We start from the raw sequence: 21358 nt of genomic DNA, 5'->3' as shown, positions 1-21358 counted from the left end.
CTGTAGGCCGCGTTGGAGGGCTGAGTAGAAAATAAAATATGCAAGTAAAACATGAAAGAAAAAAAGTGAAAGTAAATGAAGGAACATACGATGCACGAAGACTAATATGAAGTGGAAAGCGCATTACCTGAGCAGTGAAGAGACATATTAATAGTGATGTGCCGAAGCCAGCTTGTTTTAGATACAACATAATAGTAAATACATAATATATGTATACTTATATATATATAGACACATGTATGTAGCGTATATATACACCTCTCCCTCTCTCTATATTTATGTGTGTGTGTATGAACATATGTTTATATATATTTATATACATACACACGTATAAGAGCGAGAGAGGTGTACGTATTTGCATAAAAAGTAAGAGAGAGCAATAGAAAGAAGGGATTTCCATGACCACCGAAGTCCGTATGGAAAAGGCACTTCACTGTGTTTTCTCTAGATTTCATATACACATTTCCAGCGAGACTTCTACTGCTACGGAACGAAGGGCAAACGGGAGAAAATCCACGTAGACGAGTGACCTTCTCAAAGCACAGGCAAGAGCAAACGTTGCATATAAAAAGGCGGTTCTGCTTGCGGTCGACACATTCGCTCGTCCGCTGAGCATGGTAAGACGGCCGATGGGACGGAGATAGGGACAGCGCTGTCACGTTGTCTTCTCGGTTGCCTGGAAAAGATAATCTTTATGTCATTTAAATCCAAAGCTTTATGTAGCCATGGCGTGTATTGTGAGTGGGGAATCGATAGTGGTTTGTGAATTGAGTGTAAAGTGTGAAAAGACACTTGAAGACGAATTAGAAATTACTTATCTAATGTACATTCCCCAGATGCGCCGTAAATCAGTTGTAAGACAATTCACTGTGTGAATAGAGACTATCGTTCTAACTATAGATTATTTTCGTCATTCTGTAAGTGTACTGGCTTCTGATTTTCAGATGAAGTTCTTACTGGTGTTGGCCTTGGCTGCTGTGGCTGCTGGGGATCATTCCCTTGGCGGACACGGGCATTTTCATGGACATTTCCCTCCCGCCGGGCAAGGGCACTTCCTACTGTCGCGGCACTGGCCTTTAGGCCCAAAAAAAACGGCGTTCAGCTTCCCACACGCGAGTACAGGCTTCAGGACCTGCCGCCGTTTCACCGGCCCCGTGCGACCTGTGGGCACCTGTGCGACCTGGGGTGCATCAGGCCGGTTTCCCGTGGCCCCGGTGAGTCCCGTGGCCCTTATTGTTTGGCAGTCATTCGTCAAAAATGTGAATATTCAAGGATGATAAAATAATTCTGCAGAACTACAAATGCTGAATCAATTTTCTTTACCAGAATTTTCATCTTAAATCAAATATAATAGACTAATGACAAAATATTTTCGCCTTACAATTCAGGTGCACCGAGGACGAAAGTGGACCTAGTGTGCCCCAGCCAGCTTATCGGGCGTCCCGTGTGAGTGTCGAGGCCCTTGGGACGTGCATTCAGGGACTGGCCTTCACATTTGAAAAGTAACTAGTATAATTATGCATTGTATGGACAGGTCCTTAATCCAAGATTTTTGGAGTAATCCTTGCTTTCATTTTTGAGTTAAAAATCATTCCCGCTGTCGATATCGATTAAGGAAAACCTCCCCTAACATCAAAACATTCTGCCCACTACAACCAATGCTGTCGGACAAACTTCAGGTGGACACAAAGGGGGCGACAGCGAGTAACCACTTTCTCGTGGCGACATGACGCAGAAGACTACACTTGGGATGGCGCAAACCAGTTACTGCGGGCAATCTTGGCTCAGGCTGGCAGGGTATCAGCATCGAGAACACCAAGAGGACAGTCTCGTCAGGAAAGGCGATTACAGAAGGTAATATTTCAGCGCATTCCTCTTTCTTGTGTTCGCGTAAATTCCCACCTGAAGGGTGAGGTTCGAGTTCACAAAGATATGAGTATTACAACTTTGCTAAATACATACATTATATGTTTCTTTTAGATAAACACTACATGGATGTGGACCTCAGGTCGGTCTAAGAATCACGGGCTTCGCCTGGGCTTCAGGTGATGAATTCGTGGGTCTCAAAAATGGTCTTACACCGGGGGTGAAGTGCCTCCTGGCTTTTCTTTTATTCACGACCCACACAGAGCCGTACACTTTTTTCGAAAAACTTTCTTCTAACTCGTACCAATGTGATTACCAGGAATCCTCGACCACAACCAGACAAAAACCGAGAGGGGAACGATGAACCGTGCTCACCCCAGGGGTTCTCAACCAACGGGCTACGACGACGGCATCAAGTGCACGACATCGCCCTGCCACCACGGACAAAGGCCATCATCTGCTGTGGAGCGCAAATGTAGAGTCCCACGGTATGAACACAGATACACAATACCACCAACGCAGAGATGCCCATACATCCGATGTGTGTGTTAGGTATTTATATATAGAGATATGAAAGGCCCAATTACAACTATTCACAAACACTGTATGAATCTAGCTATTGTGTTTATTTTGCCATTTTCCAATTCCGAAGAATTGGAACAGAAAACCAAACCCAAAACTAAGTATTTCTAAGTTGATTAGGGCTATATTGATATCGTGTGAAATAAGTTTTGTGTTATGAAATGCGATCATTAGAACTCCTTGCATGCATCAGTTTTGTCTTTGTGTATGCTGTGGGACTGGTCACGCATTACACATACCACACATGCACAGCACCATCTATACACACCCCTCTAAGGACAAAGCCGTCCGCCGCGGTGGGGGGCCTTGAAGTCCAAAATGACTTCTGGGAGCCAGACCAGAGGGCTACCCATACTGGAGGAGTCACCAGTGAAGGATGAGACAAAATGGCTTCCTGGTGCACCAAGGCCTATGAGAGGGGATGGTGCACCCACCCCTGGTTCATTCCATCTTGGACCAGGGAGAACTCTCCCACGTGTGTTTGCCGTGCGTGGCATCCCGTATTACAGGAGACAGGAGTCCTGGAGCTAGCCAAACACACCTCTTTGGTCCTCTATTCTGGTTAGACGGATGGCTTGATCAAAGCCCGGTCAGTTCCATGACTGCTATCAGTACTGTAATAGTGGCTGCATATATTTCCTAATTACCCCTGTGGCTGTTGGGAGATTTGAGCCCGCAACTATAGCTTTCCCCTCGTTGGACTCCATGGTGGGTGGGGGGGGGGTGAGGAAATGAAGAATTCTAATTTGTATGATTATTACAAATTTATAAAGATCTAGCTCTCTCCCTGACGACCTACACAATTCCCTCTGGAACATCACATGTTGTCACTCTGGAACCTTTCCAGCTTCCAAAGCGCAAGAATGGGAATCGCAGTGGATCCCGGAATCCCAAAACCAGGTAAAGAGAAAAGTCCTCCTCAATCTATTAAGGAAATCTTTCCTGGTAATATGAGAGTATTTCATATAGTAAGTACCTAGTAGTGAAGACCATTGATGGTGTATCAATCATGGATCTTGATATTTTGAAGTACATCGGAAAATAGTTGAAGTATGTCACCGTGATCCTCGCATCACCCCAACAGCGAGATATGCAACATTCCTGGGGCTCAAGTTTCATGTTTTCCTCACAAAAACCCTCAATCAGTGTAAGGGAATTGTCTTTTCCCGAGACCTGATGAGTATTCTGAGGAGAAACTGTTAGAGGAATAGAGAATTTTAATGTAATGGCAGTAAAACGTTTTTAAGAAGAAAGTTGATGGTTTGGAACAGTCGACACCAGCTCTCCTTCTAACATTTAACACGTTAGTCTTCCAGAATCAGTTAAGTTGGCATGGTACCACCTCAAGTAAATCCACATGTGCCTAACCTATGCAGTGCTTCCACTGCCAGGGTTATGGGCACAGAGCCGTTTTAAAGAAAATGGACATGTGTAAAGTGTGGTACAAACAGGTCATCAAGGAGATGACAACTGTCCAGGTCCAATATGCTACAAAGAAGCTCATGAAAATTGAAAAGAAGTATTGGTAATAAGGAACAAGGAGAAAGTTAGTTTTCCAGAGGCAAAGCGACATGCCTGTGTGCTGTTTGCACAGCCAGGTAGGTCCTTTGCTTCTGTTCTAGCCCATCCTCCTTCCCACCAACCCTTGCCCTCCAGTGCTTCTTACACCACACACTCTGCCACTTCCTTTAAACCTCAGTCCCGAATCACTGACACTGCCTCTGGTGAGTTGTTCCACCAGAAGTGTAGGAGTAGGAATGAGGGGTCTATTGAGGAAACTCCTCCTCCCAAGTAAGGTCTTTGGAGCCATCAGTTAAAGCTCCAGAGGCCTCAACGGTGACAGCTCCAGCTGCCACCACATCCACAGGGGCCTCTCTGCTAGGCAGAATGCCCTGAAGATAGGGCTCAGGTCCGTTCTTTGCCCAGGCAAAGAAATCCTGAGCCTGTCGAAAGAAGCCTGTGGAAACAACCCTTAAAAAGGTACGCCCTTTGCCCAGGCAAAGGAATCCTGAGCCTGTTCAAAAGACTCCGCTCAGAGTGGGGTCTTTGGAGCCGTCAGGAAGGGCTCCAGGGGCCTCAACAGTGACAGCTCCAGCTGCCACCACATCCACAGGAGCCTCCGCTGCTAGACAGAATGCCCCTGAATCGAAGGCTCAGGTCCATTCTTTGCCCAGGCCAAGAATTCCTGAGCCTGTGAAAAGGAAACCTGTGGAAACTAGGTCCACAGGTAAACAACCCTTAAAAAGGTACTCCCAGGATCCTGGAAAGGGACAGCCTAAAGGTGTGGGGCAAACCTTGACCACAGGTGCTGCCAAACACCTTATGAAGAAGTAATCTGAAGAACTGGATACCCTAAACCAATGGAACTGTCAGGGAATTCATGCAAAATGGGAAGAACTGCAACATTTGATATCTTTGTGTAATCCAGTTTGTGTATGTCTACAAGAGATTATGAAACTCGTCCCATTTTCCTGAGAGGATTTCAAGTTCAAGCCATTATGGGAAACAGCAGTAATGGTACGTCAGGATATCCCTTCCAGGCCATCCATCTGCAGACAACACTGCAGGTGAAGCTGTGAAAATAGGTTTGACTCGACCTTACACTATTGCATCATCTACCTTCCTCCACATAATCTCAACATAAATGATTTGGAAAATCTGCTTGAAGCTAATATTTTCAATAAAATTTAATCATGCATAATATTTATGCAATAACTTCATACACTTAGAGCATAATATTTATGCTTTGACTTTTAATATATTTATTGTTATTTGTAAGATAATATTGATAGATTTTAAAGTTTTAAATATTTTCATATTTCTATCTAAGAAGGTGTTTACCGCTAATGACCTTAGCCGTTGACGTGGCAGATAATCTTAAATAATCAATCAATCGAATCACCTATACACATACACAGCATGTATACACACGCACGCACACACATGCAGCAACCAGTGTCTCCCAATGGCTAAATTGAATGTAGCAGACTTTGTCAGTTATCCATTTATGTCAAGTTTGGTTGATAATAGAAAAGATGACTGGAAAACAATTGCAGAGTATTCCCCGATTCCAAGTAAATAATCTTGGCCTAAATCAAAATAAAGAAATGTTGTCAAGGGACTAATTGATAAGACAATTTTAGATGTTAATCTATTAACTTGCTTGACATCGACCAAAAGAATCTGAAAGTGGCATCACAGCCATACAGTTACGAAACATGGAAATTGAGTTCGAGAAATATAAACTAGATTTGCAAGTTAAAGAAAATGAGAGAGTAAGAGACTTTGAATTAAAGTTGGCTCAAATACAACGTTCAGCTGGTACACAACATAATGTAGACTCATGATGTCTTAAAAGTAACCAAGTTTGTACTAGCATTGATGAGGAAGATCCTCAAGAATTTTTCTTGCAATTGAACGTGGCTAATACATTAAGTTGGACCAGACAATTTTGACTCTTAGTTCAAACTGTCCTGAAGGGGAAGGAACGCACAATAGTAGGATTTTGATCTGGTTAAGTCCACAGTTTTAAAGCCATATAGTTATCTGCTGAATGTTATAGACACAATTTTAGAAAGAACAAGAAAGGCGTGAACCCAGCTTATCTAGAGCATTCTCATTCCTCAAAGAAGTTATTTGAGAGATGGTTAACTGCAAATAGTGTAACTAATTATGAACTATTGAGTGTAAACAATTTTGCTGGAGCATTTTTTCAGAGGCATTCCTCAGGAAGTAAAGACCCAACCATTATCCACTGAACAAGGTGGTAAGTTTAGAGATTTTGGTCTAATTTTTATAAGTAAATACGATGTGAAGGATTTTAAATTTTTGGTGGCAATGCAGTTAGTTTTAAAAAGCTGCTACATTTGTAAAGAAGCTCGTCACATAGTTGCTAATTGCCATAAACTATTGTGTTGAAAAGGGGCTTTACCGTTTTTAGAGAATGTTTTAATGGCTAAGCATATGTTGATAAGGGGAGTTGGCGGAATAGTTAGTCCTTCTTTGCAAGTTGTTTTTTACAGTGAGAATGTTTGACGCGCCCTGTTGAAGTAGCTGTGGCAGAGATTCCACTAGTTCCAGGCATACATTTCCTTGGGTAATGTTTAAAGCAGGTAGAATTGTGGAACCTAATATTGTTTCAGATAAGCCCCGATTTTTGATCCTATACAAAAGGAGATGATGGAGACTCCAGGTTTCCCTTCCCATCATTTGCTGTGACCAGGAGTAGGGCCAATGTGATGCATCCTTCGCATTTTTTATGAGTCATTGTCCCCCAATGATTAGGTGGCTCTCAGGACGTGCGAGCAAAATAGTAAGGATGAAAAAAGGGTTGGAGTAATGTTGGTGAAATTTTAAACGTTGACCTATAACACGAATAAGAATCCCTGGAAGCACTAAACCGGCCTGAGTATACGTCCTCCATCAGTCGGCACATCATCAATTAATATGTCCGTTCACTGATCAAGTAATGTGCGTTTCCCCATTCGTTTCAGTGTATGACTTCAATTCACCCCCTGAGATATTTTCATCAGTTTTTCATTTTTATATTTTATTTACCTGCTCAGCCTTCAAGCCCAACGGCCCTACCAGGTATGGGTCCAATGCCTTCGGCCAGCGTGCCTATTATACATATATATGTGTGTGTGTATAATGTATGTAGTGATTCTGTTATAAAATGTATATATCAATGTATATATATATATATATATATATATATATATATATAATATATATATACATTATATATACATAAATGCATACATACATATATATATATATATAAATATATATATATATATATTAATTTTATATATACTTGTACAACAAACAAGCTCATACACACCAGAAGTAATGTACATATATAATATAATATATATAATATATATTAATATATAGATACATATGTAGTACACATGTACATACACACATACACACAACATATCACAGCTAACCGCAGTGTCCGTGAACTTCGTCATTTTGGCACATTTTCATAAAATTTCATCCAATTTCTCTGTCGCCTTCGCTGCAGAGAATTTCAGAGTCGTACACACACACACACAAAAACATACATACATATATATTAATATAATATATATAATATATATATTTTATATTAATATAAAATATATATATTATATATATATATATATATATTATTAATATATAAAATGTATATATATATATATGATATATATATATATTTATATATATTATATTATATAATATATTAATTTTTTTTTAAAAAAAAAAAAAAAAGATATAAATATTTAATAAAATATCCCCCGGGGTGGGGTAAAAAAATGGGGGGAAAATGCCCCGCCAAGGTTTTGTTAAAATTTGTTTTTCAGTAGAATGTGCGGCCCTTAATACTTTTTGGAAGTTAAACTTTTTAAATTTTCCCCTTGGGTAAGATTAGATAATTTTCCTAATTGTTTCAGTAGCCCTTAATTTTGACCTATAAAAAAGGAATAAAAAAAAAAATAAGCACCTTGTTTTGAAATTTTCCCCAAAAAAGTTTAAACTAAATTGTTAAAGAAGTATAAACAAAAACTCTATTTTTCCAAAACCCCTTTCTTTTATTTTTAAAAATATTTTTTTATAGATTAAAAATTATGAAAAAAAGTTTTTTGCTTGTATTTTATTGTAGCGAAGCTTTTGTTTTTTGGGGAAAATATTTAAAAATTCTTGGAATTTAGTTTTTTCCTAGAGGAGTGAAAAATTAAGTAAATATAAGTAAAATTCACAAACAAAATAACAATTGAATAATAGAAAATTTTGGGTTTGGTAAAAAAAGGCAAAAAAAAACTGTTTTTTTAAAATATTTTATAATTTATTTTATATATATTATATAAAATTTTTAAATAAAGATTTTGGTCCCTTCCGGTTTGTTTGGATGGTAAACGATGGTTGCGGCGCCCAATACCGTTTCTGGAAAATTTTTGGTAAAAATGGGTGGTAAAATTGGTTAAAAACCCCATTTAAAAATTCCCCAAAAAATTCTTTGTTGTTTTTTTTGGTTTTGGAAAATAAAAGGGAATAAAAAATTTTGACAAAAAAATAGTTTTTGGGTTTAATTAAAAAAAAAAACCAAAAGAGGGCATTCCCGGTTTTTTGTGGGAGTGCCCCCAGATCTATTTTGGCCCAGAGAGGGTTTTGTTTGGGGGGACGAGCTCCATTAAAAGGGTCTGTAACGTTTTAGAAAGGCATTCTTTTCCCTTGGGTTGTCGGTGGTCTGACCTTGAAAAATTGGGAGGGGAAAATTTTTCACAAAAAAGGGGGAAAAAAGGAAAACCCGGAATTACCCCCTGTAAGCCCTTGAGAAAAAATTTTCCGGGCCCCGGCCGGGATGGTCTGAGCCGGGGGCCAAAACCGGTTGAAAAAAGAAAAAGGGTTTTTGCGGCATCCAAAGTTGGTTGGGCTGCCGGTTTATGGCCCCAAAACCGAGAAGTGGTAAATTTTTTCGAAGCCTTTGGGTTCCCGGGGAATTTGTCCGAACCCCCAGGGGGGTTTGGGAAAGATGGTGGGATGGATTTTTGCCTATGGCCCACAGGGGGGAATTGGTTTTTCCCCGTTTGCAAAAGATTGGTTAAAAAGGGTTGAGGGGGGAGACCTTTTGGCATACAGCAGGGAATATTTAATCATAAAAAAAAGATTTTCAAAATAAAAAAACCCCCAACATGAAATGAAAAAATTTCAAATAAAATGTATATTACATATTTTAAAAAAAAAAAATTTGAAGACTTTGAACAGGTAAAGGGATGAAACACCGAAGCGGGGGTTAAAAAACCTCCAACCACCCCAAAAAAACGCGGGGCACCAGGCCCACTTGGGCCTCGGTGCACCGGAATTGAAGCAAAAAATTTTTTGCCCCTTGTCTTTTAGTTTTTGATTGGGGGGGATTTTACGGCAAAGGAAATCGACCAGGCAAGGGGGAAAATCTCATCGTATGACGAAGATTATTTTCTGCAGATACTTTTATCATTTTTGAATATTGTCATTTGACGAAATCCCCCCACACAAGAGGGCCGGGGCTCCCCGGGGCCGCGGGAACCCGGGATGCACCACAGGTCCACAGGTGCCACAGGTCGCACGGGGCGGTGGACGGCGGCGGGTTTGAACCCATGTACTCGTGGGGGAAGGGAACGCTTTGGGCCAAATCCTCCCCGACAGGGGGAACCCCCTTCCCCGGGGGGGAGGGAAATGCCATGAAAATCCCCGTTCCCCCAAGGGAATGATCCCAGCGGCAGCGCCAAGGCCAAAACAATAAGAACTTACTGTAAATCAAAGCAAATCCCCTTACAAAATGACGTAATAGTCAATAGAGTAATCATCTCCAATCACACACCTACAGACTTACCTACATTACGTAAGTTTTTTTTTCCCCTCAACTGTTTTTTCACATTTCCAAAAATTTCAAAAAACCACTCGTTTCCCCCAGAAAGCCTTTACCCAAAAAAACTTTTGTTTAAAATGAAAGAGTTCAGATACGTGATTTTCCCCCCGGGCCCCCGGGCCCCACTCACAATAACGCTATGGTACACTTAAATTTTTGATTTTAAATGACAAAAAAGATCTTTTCCAGGGATTGGGAGACAACGTGACAGGCCTCTCTATCTCCGTCCCCCCGGCCGTTTTACCATAATCAGCGGACGAGCGATGTGTCGACCGCAAGCAGACCCGCCCTTTTATTGAGTTTTTCCCTTTGCTTTGAGGAGGGGGCACTCGTCGAGTGGTTTTTTCCCCCCTTTGCCCTTCCCTCCATGGCAGCAGAAGCGTCTCGGGGAAAAGGTCTGAAATCTAGAGAAAAGTCTTTGATGTAATTTTTTTTCTTTTATTGCTGTTCCTGAAAATTAATATCTCTCTCCAATACAACATATATACAAATATAGTTATATATATATATTATAATATATATAAAAAATTTTTATAATAATATATGATTTTATAACATGCATACAAGTTTTAAATAAGATATATGCAATTAAATATAATATAATATAATAATTATTTTATATTTTGCTAATAATATATATAATAATTTTAATATTATATGAATAGACAAATAAAATAGAAAAGCAAATTTTTATATTACATATATATGGTGGGTGTTGTATGTTATATTACCATTTTAAGTGTTATATTTGATATATGTATTTTTTGTATTTTCAGGGTTTATACAGTATTACATAAAAATTTTAAAAATATATCAAAGGAAGTTATATAGGATGATTAGTTAAGCGGTGTGAAAAGCCAAATAAATGGGTTTTTTCTTTCCTTTGATTTGAAATGTTTATATAATTGCTGGGCTTTATGTGTATATGTGAATATTTACATAATTTTTTTGGTTAAAGAAAATTAGCTATTAAAGTTTTTTAATAGCCCAAGACGTAAAAAAATTTGAGTGGTTTTTATCTAACCTCTGCAGGCTTTTAGCGGTCATGAGGCCGGGGTTTGGATTAAGGATTGTGTAGATTTTAAAAGGCTTCTCTTGCTTTAAATTAGGCCAGCTTACCCGTACACAACAGAATATTGAGAACCTTAGTTTTTTTTTTCAATATGTATTGTATCAAAAACATATTTTCCCATAAGTATAGTTTTTGTGATAAAATGTGTATAATTATTACATTGTAGACACGCACCCAACAACACACACAACACACAACACACGAAACCACACACAACACAACACACACACACACAACACAGCCCACACACACACAATACAACAACAAAATAGTATTATTATAGAATAGAAAGATAAAATATATATGGGTGTGAGATTGTGGTACACCCCAAAACATATATATACAACATTGTATTGTACGCCAGTGGGTCTTTGTCTCTTGCAAAAACAGTATTAACATGAAAAGGGATGACCGGGGAGGTGTTAACATGAAGGGACCTGGGCAAAATGACGCAGCTTGCTGTGAGGGGAGGAGCGAGGAACAACCCAAAAGGGAGGGGGTTGGGCATGTTCTGTGAAGACCTGGTGTGCCTTGTGACCTATAAACTTGTGTTGCCTGTTTAAGCTGTATCGTGCGGTGACAGCGGGTTTCCCCCCCTGATTGTGCCTATAAAAAAGTGTAGGGAAATAACTTGGGGGAAATAAGGAAAGACTGTCTTTTTGTGTTTTTTTTCGTGCCCTCCCTCCCCATTTGGGCGTTTTCCTCCGGGTGTTGGGCACTGTGGTGCCGGTGCCTCTTGAGCGTTCAGTGTTCACGCCCCTGTGGATAGCACGCCGTCGCTAGCTCCCTTGTGTTGGTGGCAGAGAGCGAGGGGGTCGGCGTAACGTATATAGCATATTAATATGTATTTTTTATATACGTAAAAATAACTTTAAATGTACATATGTATATTTTTTAGATATATATGTCTGGTCGGGGCCCAGGGGTTAAAGCGCCCGGTCCTCGTAGTCCGAGTTCAATACCTGCGCGGCTTTGCAAACCCGCGCTGAGCTGGGGGCTAGAACCGTTTTCCGGGGAGAGGCATAACCTTGAGATGTAAAAACGAGGGTGTAGGGGAAGTCCCCGTGAGGCGCAAGTGGTGCGCGCTGAAACATGGTTGTTAGGAAGGGGCATCCCATCGGGCAAAGGGGGTATGCCAGAGACCAAAGGGCCTGAGTTTGCAGCGCAATAAAAGGTTTTTTGAATAAAATAAAATAATATAGTTGTAACATATACATACATATAAAAAATTAATATATTACATTTATACACACACACAACACATAACGCAACACAACACACCACACACCACACACACACACACACCACCAAATATATTAAAATAATATATATAATAATATATATTAATTTAATAATAGTAAAGATATAATAGTAAATATTTTAATATATAAAATAATAATAATAACATACAATAATAGTATAATATGTAGTATAATAATATATATATATATATATATATATATATAATATTATATAAAATTTTTATTTTTGTTATAATACCCGCATGTTATTTAAAAAAATCAACGGGGACATTCTTCGTGTTGAAATTTTAAACCCAAGTATACGTTATTATTAAAGCTCGTAAACAATAAAATGAAAACCTTTTTCTAAAGACCTAGGGGGAAAGGGTTTACCCAAATAAATTGTACTTTTTTAAAAAACATTTTTGACAATTTGCGCAAAAATAGTAACTGCGTCGGGGCAAAATTTTCAGCGACGGGCAAAAAACGTTTTTTCCATAGAGATTTGTGTGTATATTATACAACACACATATATAAAATATATATGGTGGGGGTTTTTGTCTGGTTGTGTGATGGTAATATGTATAAAAAAAATAAATTATATGTAAAAGTATACAGATATATTTTATGGTGTGTGTGTGTAGGCGATAACTTTTCAGGCGCTGGTTTAAGATACGAGGAATTAGCTTAGAAAAGGCAGGGGTACTGAAAGGGGAAAATTTATGGGTTTCGTTGAAAAGTGGTAAGAATATGTAAATGTGTGTGTAGAATGAGACCTTTTATTATGTTTAGTTCATATGGCTTCAACCCTGCAGGGGAATTGGGGTGGGAGCCCCCTTCGCTGGGGAGTGAAAAAACCACCCACAACAACACACACACCACACACAATATATATAAAAGCCCCGGGGGGCGGTAAAGAGCGCAAAGGCAGGCGCTGAAATTGTTTTGCGACGGTTAGTTCCCCAAAAAGTTAGTCCCTTTTTTGCAATTTGTTTTTACTGTAAATGTTTGATGCCCCCGTTGAAGTAGCTTGAAGAGACTCTCCATTTCCGGCAACTTTTCCCCTTTGGGTAATATATAGCGGTGAATTTGTGGAACCAAATTTGTTTCAGATAGGCTCTTGATTTTTAACCTTAAAAAAGGAGTGATGGGACTCAGGTTCATTCCCATTTGTTTGTGACAAGGAGTAAGCCAATGTGATGCATCCTTCGCTTTTTTTATGAGCTTTGCCCCCGAATGAAAGATTAAATTTATTAAATATGTTAGTAAGATTAGTTATGGAATATTTTAATTAACAAATATTTTATAACCCCTTGCTTTAGTTCTTCGAAATGGGTTTTTATTATAGATCGTTGAAAAAATTTTAGACAAAAATTTGTTTTTAGTTATGTTATTGATAGCGAAGTCACTTCTATATTTGAAATTGGAGTAAATAATTTTAAATTTTTGGGTTTTAGATAGTATATCTTCTAAATTTTTGGTCAGTAGCAATAATCTAAGGAACTTTATAAGACTAAAACACAAACAATACATCCAAAGTCTGCAAAATGGGACGAAAAATATATAACTGAACTTTTGGTAGAAAAGCTGATCTAAACATAAAGGACTGATATCCAAACCCCTTTTATACTTTAAAAATTTATTATTTATATAAATATAAATATATTTATAGTAATATGTAGTGGGGGTTTTGTAACGGGTGTAGTGTTGGGGAAATGAGGGGTGGTGTCGCACAATCTCGTAATTCATTGGAATAGTCTGGACTAAGAATGGAGTGAAAAGAAGTAAATATAAGGTGAAAAATTTATTTAAAAACGATATCAATATAATAATTTTAGAATTTTATTTTTTGTTTGTTTGGTAATTTGGAAAAGGGAAAATTAAAACAAAATATTAGATTATATTTTTATAAAAAGTTTGTTTGGGCTTATCAATATTTTATAAATACACACATAAAATTGATGTAGTGATCTGTGTTTGTCGTGTTTTTTGGGTCATCAGGATTTGACTTTGCGCTCGCGATGAGGCCTTTTTGGGGTGGCGGCGATGTCGTGCCATTTGATCCCGGTCGTAGACGTTGTTGAGAACCCCAGGCAGTTCTCATTCCCCCCCTCGGGTTTTTGGTTGTGGTCGATGATTCCTGGTGATAATTGGTAAGTGAGAAGAGTTTTCGAAAAAAGTAGCCTCTTGGTGTTTGAGAAAAGGAAAAAGCCGGGGAGGCACTCCCGCGGTGTGGACCGTGAGCCCCACAAATTTCTTCACCTGAAGCCCAGGCGAAGCCATGGTTTTGTTTTGCCTGGGGTCCAAACCCATGGGATGTTTAAAAAAGAAAAAAGATATTTAGCAAATTTGATACTCATGTTTCGTGGATTCGGTCCGCCCTTTGAAAGTTTGAGTGTGAACCCCACAAACAAAAAGAGGAGGATGAGTTGAATATTCCCTTTCTGTAATCGCCTCTTGACGGGGCTGCCCTTTTGACGAGTTCGAGCTAAACCCCTGCCAGCCGGAGCCAAGGGTTGCCCGTATGGTTGGCGCCATCCACGTGTAGGTCTTGCGCCGTCATGGCGCCAGGAAGGGTACTCGTGTCCCCCAGCCTTGGCCCCCTGAAAGTCGTCCGAACCCGCCATTGTGGTGGGTGAGAAAAGAAGGGTTTGGAGTTAGGGGAGATTTCCTTAATGGACACGACGCGGGAAATGATTTAACTCGATATGAAAGAAAGATTGCTTAAAAAGGGTAGAAGAAGCCCCTCGCCATACTGCATAGAAAAATTTAATCCCTATATATATGAAATTTTACAGCATATAAAAAAAACATAATGTTTTGTATAGATCAATATATGTAATAAGAGTTTTTAGGGTGAAAGCAGCTTGAATGCAGTTCAGGGCCCTCGACATTACCGGGACGCCGAGGAACTGACTGGGGCCCCAAGGCCACTGGGCCCTCGGGCACCGGGAAATTTGAACAAAAATTTTTGCATTAGTCTTGTTTTGATTGGGGGGGATATATGGAAAAGGGAAAATCGACAGGGCAAGGGGGAACAATTCATCGTTATGACGAAAGTTTTGTTTGCAGATTATTTTATCATTGTATTGTCTTTTGACGAAATCCTGCCACACAAAAAGGGCCCAGGGACTCCCCGGGCCGGGGGGAACCGGTGATGCACCACAGGTCGCACAGGGGCCACAGGCGCACGGGGCGTGGACGGCGGCAGGTTGAAGCCATGTACCCCGGGGGGGAAGTGAACGGTTGGGCTAATCCATGCCGAAGGAGGGAAGTCCCCTTGCCGGGGGGGAAAAATGTCCATAAAAATCCCCTGTCCGCCAAGGAAGATCCCAGCGCCGCAGCAGCCAAGGCCAAAAACAATAAGAACTTCATCTGAAAATCAGAAGCAAATCCCTTTACAGAATAAAAGAAATAGTAAAATAGAGTAATATCCCCAACACACACCCTACGACATTTCCTCTTTAGTAACGTGAAATTTTCGCCCTAAATTTTTTCACACTTAAAAAAAATTCACAAACCACTACCGTTTCCCCAGTCAACCCTTTACCCACAAAAACTTTTCGTTTAAACATAAAAGGTTCAGATTTAAAGTGATCTTCCCCCAGCCCCCGGCCCCCACTACAAACACGTAGGGTAACTTAAAAAGCTTGATTAAATGCAAAAAAGATTTTTCCGGGGATTGAGGAGACAAAGGACAGCGCCGCTCTATCTCCGCCCCGGGGCCTTTTCTTACCATTCAGCGGACGGGGAATGGTGACCGCAAGCGACCCGCCATTTATTTTGAGTTTTTGCCATTGTTTTGGGGGAAAAGGTCACTCGTGAGGGTTTTCCCCCCTTTTCCCCTTCCCCCATGGCAGCAAAAGCTTTCCCGTGGAAAGTGTACATAAAAATTAGAGAAAAGTCTTTGATGTAATTTTTTTTCATTTTTTGTTTTCCCTGTAAAACATAATATTCTCCTAATAATACTATATACTACTAAAAATTATATATTATATATATATATTTTATAATATATATAATATATATGCATAATAAAGCAAATGAGTTTTAAAAATATAGATATAGAAATATATATAAATATATTTTTAAATATATATATATTATATATTATTTATATATGCATATATATATAATTATATATATATATATATATATATATATATAAAAGACAAATAAAAAATAGTAATAAATGCATATATGTATATCTACAATATATGTGGTGTGTTTTTGTATGTCTATATATACCATATAATGTGTTTATATTTGTATATATGTATTTTTGTATTATCTGTGTTATACAGTTATTATAAAATTTGAAAATATAAAGGGAAAATTTTTATAGAGTATGTAGTTAAGTCGTCGAAATAGCCAATAAAAATAGGTTTCTTTCCTTTGATTGTAAATGCTTAAAATTTGCTTGGCTTTATAGTGATTGGAATAGTTACATAATTTTTTGGTTAAAGTAAAATTAATCTTTGAAATGATTATTAATACCCAAAATGACGAAAAAGAAAGTTGAGGGGTTTTATTAGAACCTCTGCGGCTTTTAGCGTTCTGAGGGCCGGGGGATATAAGGGATTTGTGTATGTTTTAAAAGGGTTGCTCTTGTTTGAATTAGCTGCCATGTTAGTCAGTAACCAACGAATATTTGAGAACCTTAGTTTTTTTTTTGTTTTGAAACAATCAACAATATCCTAAAGATAAGTTTAATTGTGAAAAATGTGTATACATATATAACATTGTAGACACGCACGCACACACACACACACCACACACACACACAAGCACACAACACACACACACCCACCCCAAACACACACACCACACACACACGCACAAAACACACCCCAAACACAACAACATAATTGTATATATATAAGTATAGATATAGATATATATTTTGGTGTGGAGATTTTTGGTACACACACACCCAAATATATACAACTAGTTTTGCTACGCCAGTGGGTCTTTGTCTCTGTGCGAAAATGTATAAAAAAAAGGATGACCGGGCATGTTTAAACATGAAGGGACCGGGCAAACAGAGCAGCTTGCGTGGGGGGAGGAGCGAGGAACAAGCAAGAGACGGGGGGGGCATTTTCCTGTGAAGACTCGTGGGGCCCCTTGGGGCCCTGTAAATTTTGTTTTGCCCTGTTATAAGCGTATGTGCAGTGTGACATGTGGTTTCCCCCCTGTATTGTGCAAGAAAAGTGACGGGTAAATAACTTGTGGAAAAAAGGAAAAAGATGCTTTTTGGTTTTTTTGGGGCCCCTCCCTCCCATTGGCGTTTTCCCTCTGGTTTTCGGGACACTGGGGGCCCGGTCCCTCTTGGAGCGTTCAGGTTCCGACCCTGTGGATAGCACGGTTGCCTAGCCTCCCTTTGTTTTGGTGGCAGAGAGCGAGGGGTCGGCGTAACAGTATTATGCTATTTTATTGTTTTTTTATAAAAAGTATAAAATACATATATGACAATGTATATTTTTTTTTGTATATTTTATATGTCTGGTGCGATGTCCAGGGGTTAAAGCTGCCTCGGCCCTCGAGCCCGGAGTTAAATACCCCCGCGGCAGTTGCAAAATCCCTCCTCGAGCTGGCTGGTAAAAAACCCGATTTCACGGCGGGAGTGCATAACCCCTTGAGATGTGAAACGCAGGGTCGTGGGGGAAAGGGCCCCGCGAGGCGAAAATGGTAGCCGCAAAAGGGTTTATTAGAAGGGATCCCATCAGGCCAAAGGGGGGGTACGCAAAACCCAAAGGGCCGATTTTGCAGCGCAATGAAGGCTTTTGAATAAAAATAAAAAATAATTTTGATAAATACAAAATTTTAAAAAATATTTTATTATATTCTTTAACACACACACACACAAAAAACCGCAACAACACACACAACACACACAACACCACACACAAAAAATATATTATATATATATATATATATATAATATATAATATTTAAATATTTATATGTAATATGTATATATATAGTATATATATAATTATATATATATTATTAATATATATATATATATATATAATATAATACGTATATATATGTGATTTATATATATATATTATATATAATTATATATATATATAATTTTTATAATATTTTAATTTGTATAATTGCACGCAGATTTTTACAAAATAAAAGGGGACTTTCGAGTCATGATTTAACAAACCCAAATGTATACTTTATTATAAAGCTCTGTCAAAAATAAAATAAAACCCTTTTTCTAAAACCTAGAGGAAAGGGGTTTGGGAAAATATAATATGACTATTTAAAAAAACTTTTTAGCAAATTTTGCGCTAAAATAATAATCTGCGTCAGGGGAAAAATTTTCAGCGTGGCATAAACGCTTTTTTTCCATAGATGCATTTCTGTGGAATATATACACACACACATAAAAATATATAATGTGTGTGGGTTTTTGTCTGTGTTTGTGTGACTGTGTATATGAAAAAAAAATCATATATATAGAAGATAGATATACGATATATTTTTATGGTGGTGTGGTAGGGATAACTGTTTCAGGCTGCTGAGTTTTAGAAGAGGAATGTAGTTGATAAAGGAGGGCTACTAAAAGAGGAAATTTGGGTTTGTCTTTAAAAAAGGGGTAAGAATATGAAAATTGGGGTAGGAAAAACCACTATTTATTTATTTTCAAGTGATTTCAACCTGCAGCGGAAAGGGTAGGAGGCCCCTTCGCTGGGAGTGTCCCACACACAAAACACACAACACACAACACACAAAATATTATAAAAATTGACACAGGTGCGGTAAAGAGCGCAAATGGGGGGGCCGAAAATTGTCTCTGACGACAGGTAGTTAACTAATATTTTAGTCCCTTTGCAAGTTTTTTTTACTGTCAAAATGTTTGAGGGCCCCCCTGTTGAAGTAGCTATGACAGAGACCTACCAGTTCCAGGAAACATTTCCAGGGGGTAATGATATAGCAGGTAGAATTGGGGAAACCCTAAGTTGTTCAGTAGGCTCTTGGTTTTGACCTTTAAAAAGGGAGATGGAGACCAGGTTCATTCCCATTTGCTGTGGAAAGGAGAAAGACCAATGTGAGCTTTCGCTTTTTTGAGAGTCATTGCCCGAATGAAAGATTAATTTATAAATATTTTAGTATAGATTATTATGGAATATCTTAATTATCAAATTTTTTACCTAACCCTTGCTTTAGTTCTTCGAAATAGGTTTTAAAGATGTTGACAGAAAATTTATGACATAAAAGTATGTCGTTTGTTTGTTTTTGATAGCGAATGTCACTCAATATTTAGTAAATTGGGATAAATATATTTTAAATTTCTGTCGTGTTAGATTAGTTCTTTTCTAAATTTGGTCAGTAGAAATACTTTAAAAGTGAACATTACCCAAGAAAAAAATCACAAAAATACTCCACTATTTGAATAAGGGACGAAAAAATTAATGAACTTTTTGTGTAAAAAAGCTGATTAAACATAAAGGGATGTTTATCCTAAACCTCATTCTATATTTTATATATTAATTATATATAAAATATATATATAATATGTATATAGTATGTGGGGTGGTAAGGTGGATGTGTATGCGTGAAGGAGTGGGGCGTGTCGAACATCTCTAATTCAGGGAAATGTCTAGTGATAAGAATGGAGATGAAAATGTAATAAATATAAGGGTTTGAAAAACTTCTTTTCAAACGAATAAATTTAAAAACAATTTAGAATACTAGTTTTTTTTTGTGTTTTGGTTTGGAAAAGGGCAATAAAACATAATATTGTTTTCAAAGTTTAAAAAAGTTTGTTTTGGGGTTATCATAATCTATAATAAATACACACATAAAACAGATGTATGTGCATCTCGTTTTTGTGCGGATTTGTTTTCACCCATGGACCTGATTTTTGCGTCGCAGAGAGGGCCTTTGCGTGGTGGCAGGCGAGTGTCCCATTTGATGCCGTGGAACTTTGTTGAAAACCCCCCCAGGCATTTCTCATTCCCCCGGGGTGTTGGGTTGGGGTCGATGTTTCCCTGGTTCACAGGTAAGTGAGAAGATTTTTCGACAAAAATCCTTTGGGGTTTTTGGTAAAAAAAAAAACCCGGAGGCACTTACCCCGGGGGAAACCAGGGCCCCACGAATTCTTACCTAAAACCCCAGGCGAAGCCATGGTTCTGTTTTGGGACCGAGCCCAAACCGGTGATGACAAAAAGAAAAAAATGCACGTATTTAGCAAAGTTGCATATCATACTTCGGGGTTTCGAGTCTCGACCTTTTTAAAAAAAAGTTTGAGTGTGAATCCACAACACAAGAGAGGGGAGAGCTTGAAATTCCCTTCTGTAATCGCCCTCGGACGAGGCGTCCTTTGACGATTTCCGATGCTGATCCCCCCAGCCGGAGAAAGGGTTGGCAGTAGGTTGGCGCCTCCCAGTGAGGTCTTGCTGCCCGTCATGGCCCACGAAAAGTGGTACTCGCTGTCCCCCGCCTTTGGTCCCCTGAAGTCGCCCGAACCCCCATTTTGGTGGGTGAGAAAGAATGGGGGGGAGTTAGGGGAGATTTCCTAAGGACATCGACAGGGGGAAGATTAACTCGATATGAAAAGAAAGATTGCTCAAAAGGTGAGAAGAAGCAACCCGCCATTAAGCTTTAGAAAAAATTACTACTATATATGTTATTTACATGCAATAAAAAATACTACATTATATGATATGTACAAATATGTTATACATGGATTTCAGGGTGTAAAAGCAGTCTGAATGCAGCGAGGGACCTCGCACTTACCGGGCGCCGAGGTAAGAGGGGGCCCCAAAGGGTCCATTCGGCCTCGGTGCCCCGGGGTTTGAAGCAAAAATTTTTTGTCATTGTCTTTTAGTTTTGTTTGGGAGGGATATACTGGCAAAGGGAAAAATCGATCAGGCAAGGGAAAACAACCATCGTTATGACGAAAGTTTTGTTTGCAGATTACTTTTATCATCTTGAATATTGTCTTTTGACGAAATGCTCCCAAAACCTAAAAGGGGCCCGGGGACTCACCGGGGCCCAGGGAAAACCGGTGATCACAAGGTCGCAAAAGGGCCCAAGGGCACGGGCGGGGGACGGCGGCAGGTCTAAAACCCAATCGGTGGGAGGAACGCTTTGGCCTAAACCTGCCGCAGGGGGGGAAAGTGCCCTTGCCGGCGGGAGGAAATGCCATAAAAATGCCCGTGTCCCCCAAGGGGAAATGATCCC

The sequence above is a fragment of the Penaeus monodon genome, chromosome 3, assembly GCF_015228065.2.
Source record: "Penaeus monodon isolate SGIC_2016 chromosome 3, NSTDA_Pmon_1, whole genome shotgun sequence".
Classification (NCBI taxonomy): Eukaryota; Metazoa; Arthropoda; class Malacostraca; order Decapoda; family Penaeidae; genus Penaeus; species Penaeus monodon.
This window is presented reverse-complemented; position numbering follows the sequence as displayed.